Here is a 3469-nt window from a genome sequence, read left to right as displayed (position 1 = left end):
TGAGGCCACAGGCATCAAATACATAAGACATGCAGTAGCTGGAATAGCAGCGGACAGGTTGGCCCAGCCCCAAGGGTCATCTGGGGAGCTAACCTGTGTGTTGGGGCTTCCTGGGCCAACAGATGCAGAGCTTGTTCCATGCCACTGCTGTCCTGAGAAATGAATGTTTGGTCTTTGGTGTTCTGTATCTCTATCATGGAACTGCTGCTCTTTATTTAGGGGGATGGGGTTTGCGTGTATTTGACTTGGCAATTTCAGACAAATGTTTGACATCGGTCTCTTGGCTCAGTCTCCCTGGGGGTGAATGGTCATGTGAGATTGGCAATTCTGAGGGTTTGGAAAGTGGTGCCTTCGGTTTCCTCTTCTGAGGACGTGGACTTATGGGGCTGCTGGGGCTCAGGGAAGAGGAGATCCGTGTTGCCCTTGTGCATAGGCCTGGAAATCAGCCTCGAAGGGTAAGTGGCACAGGAAGCAAGGGTGTGTGAGGCGGAAGGCGTGAGTTTGTGTGCATGGCAGACAGATATGTGAAAAGTGACCTTCTATCCCAAATATTAGAGCCACTCTCCCAGGCAAATCACTAACTCTCTAAACTCATTGGTAAGGAGACAAAAGGACATAATTTTCTAAAGCCGACTTGAATTACAGCTGCAATATAACACATTTTTAGGTGAAAATAATTGTTTTACGTCACTTCAATTTAAACCATTTCACCATGGAAATTACTTAACTGAAAGTGAACATTACTTTTTAACCTCTAAATTAAGCAAAGCTTTATCAAACCAAATTTATACCAATATAATGCTTTGAACTGTGTAATATATAAGACTTGTCACAAGTTGTCACAGATTTATGTCACTGGTCATCCAGTGCTGTGGAAGAGAATGCAAGGATATACGTATAGTAAGCAAACCAGATATCGTGTCTCAAGGATTAATTTCTTTTTAAGCCCCACGTGCTTAAATTAAACCATTTTTCTGTGCTGCTGATTTTCAGAATTCCATAAAAGTCAAACACATAGACTTTACCTATTATAGCCAGCTTATTTTAGCATGTCACCATAAGAAATACTATTATTTACATTAATGATTTCTTGAATATATTTTCATAATATAGTACAGTGTTTAACTAAGAAGTGAAAGCACACATTTAGAACACAGCATTTTAGTTCTTGGTTAGTTTGAATTATTTCACCAGTTGATGTCCTTGACATGTGTAAAACAAGTTGATCCTCTAAATGGGCTGTGGACAGGAACTTGCTGGAATTGTGGTGAAATGAAGATGGCGAAGTATTTCATTGTGAAAATGCAGAAAACAAGTATATAGAAAACACATTTTAGGTGTTTTTGTTTTGTTTTGTTTTGAGCTAACATCTGCTGCCAATCCTCCTCTTTTTGCTGAGGAAGACTGGCCCTGAGCTAACATCCATGCCCATGTTCCTCTACTTTATATGTGGGACACCTACCACAGCATGGCATGCCAAGCGGTGCCATGTCCGCACCGGGGATCCGAAACTGTGAACCCCGGGCCACCGAAGCGGAACGTGCAAACTTAACGGCTGCACCACCGGGCCGGCCCCACATTCTAGGTGTTTAGAGAAACTGAATTTTGTTACTGTTATGCAGATGAGGCTCTGAAACGTTTATTATTTTTTTTAACAGAACATTGCCAGAAATGGCCTCATTGCCATGTAATGGAGAGTTACAGCTGCTAGCTCTTGTGTCCTCCCGAAAGACCCCATGCCTGTGCATGACCCACTCCTGACCTTCACTGCAATTCGATATTCTCCAAATAAAGGCTGACAGTCTGCCTTACATAATCACTGGATTCCAGTTATTACGACACACAAGAGGTATCAAGAAAAATGAAGAAACACACAAAGATAGCAGTTGCAAAACAGAACCAAGGCAGCTCTCCCCTTATGTGCACTCGGTGCCACGTGCACAGAACACAGCCCTGTGAAAGGCTGGGTCGGGGTGGGCCTATTGGCAATGAGGAGGGCTCTCCCACAGCACCACTACTCAGGCCATTAGTGCAAACAAACACACACATTACTTTATTAGGAAATGTAAAACCCTCAAATCCAGGATATTGAAGTGAAAAACAACAACAACTGGCCATAGCAGCAAATTTCAACAAAACCGAAGGACACTGATGGGTCCAACTTAACTTCTCTGTCTACTTTCTCTCCATGCTTCCAGTCCGCGAGCTTGGATTGACAGGAAGATGCATGGAACGGATTCTGTCTCTTGCAGTGAGTCTGCAGCCCTGACAGGATGCCCAGGACAGCACCTCCAGTGCTTAAAACGAAAGCAAGCAGTTTGGAAGAGTAACTCCATCTCCTCTATTATCTGAAAACACTATGATGAGGATTAAGGTTAAAAACACACAAATATACCCTCACACTCCGGTTCACACAGAGGAGACAAAATTGGACTAGACCAATTAGTCGGTCTACAAGTGCTTGTTAGCCAACTGCCAAAAACTACAAAGGAGAAGAAATGATTTTATTTCTTGAGTTGGAGATGTTTCCTTATTATTTTAGTTTCCAATGTATGGACTCCTGAAAGTGGTCGTGTTCCCATGATGTCACTGACCTTGCCTGAGACTTTTCAGAAGTTCTTTTCTTCAGTATCAATGTTTGTATTGTTGCATTGTCCACTTGGAAGATGAGGAAATTTCACAGGAACATGCAGAGGTTTACTCAGAAAAACGTTTATGGTGTGTCTGTAGTACAAACAGCAAGATAACCTCAGCATCTGTCAAAAACGAAAAAAAAAAGACAGCTTGCTTTCCACGAATCCTCTTGAATGCTGTGTCTCCATGGCTTCCAGGAGTAAAGGTCAAAAGGCAAAAACAAATAGTTTCTGCAAGGAGGCCAGAGAAGGAGTGGACTGTTGTACTGGGAGGAGACACAGGAAGTCTGCGCTGAGGGGCCCACCCGCACACATCAACAAGTGGGGGAGCCACACTCCTAGGGCCCCTCAGCCTTGCTGAGTGAAAATATCCCTCTTTGCAGCCAGACTTGGCTCACCCAAGGCTACAGTGAGGTGAAGAACTCCTGAGAAATGAAGAATCAGACTCAGCTGAGGTGCTGCATCCAAGGTCATGACTGTACAAGCTGTTCCCCAGGCCACGCACATTGGGATCATCCACGCCCCACTCTGCTCCCGTCCACTTCCATGCCTGGACCCTCAGTGCATCAGTCTGTTGGAGTTGCCTTAACGAGGTACTGCAGACGGGGTGGCTTACACACGAAGTGTATTGTCTCACAATTCTGGAGGCTGGAAGTCCAAAGTCAAGATTGGCAGGACTGGTTTCTTCTGACTCCGTCCTCCTGAAAGACCTCATGTGTGTGAAGGACGCTTGGGGTCATTCCCTGGCTTGTAGATGGTCTTCTTCTCCCTGTGTCTTCACACTGTTTTTCCTTTATGTGTGACTGTGTCCTAATTTCTTATAAAGACATCGGTCA

General features: G+C 44.3%; 1 long non-coding RNA gene across 2 annotated transcripts; it reads left to right on the top strand.

The window, feature by feature from the left end:
* Positions 1-312: 312 nt before the first annotated feature.
* On the top strand, positions 313-3117 carry LOC139082875 (uncharacterized). 2 transcript variants are annotated; one of them, XR_011539212.1, is made up of 3 exons: positions 337-455; positions 1659-1849; positions 2199-3117. It is a non-coding gene; the product is annotated as an uncharacterized lncRNA (long non-coding RNA). The 2 variants fall into 2 exon arrangements; XR_011539213.1 differs by lacking the exon at positions 1659-1849 and having other exon boundaries at positions 313-455.
* The last annotated feature ends 352 nt before the right edge of the window (positions 3118-3469 follow it).

This window comes from Equus przewalskii, chromosome 4 (assembly GCF_037783145.1).
Source record: "Equus przewalskii isolate Varuska chromosome 4, EquPr2, whole genome shotgun sequence".
Taxonomy (NCBI): domain Eukaryota; kingdom Metazoa; phylum Chordata; class Mammalia; order Perissodactyla; family Equidae; genus Equus; species Equus przewalskii.
The sequence above is the reverse complement of the archived record's forward strand: the minus strand, read 5'-3'. Positions and strand labels throughout refer to the sequence as shown.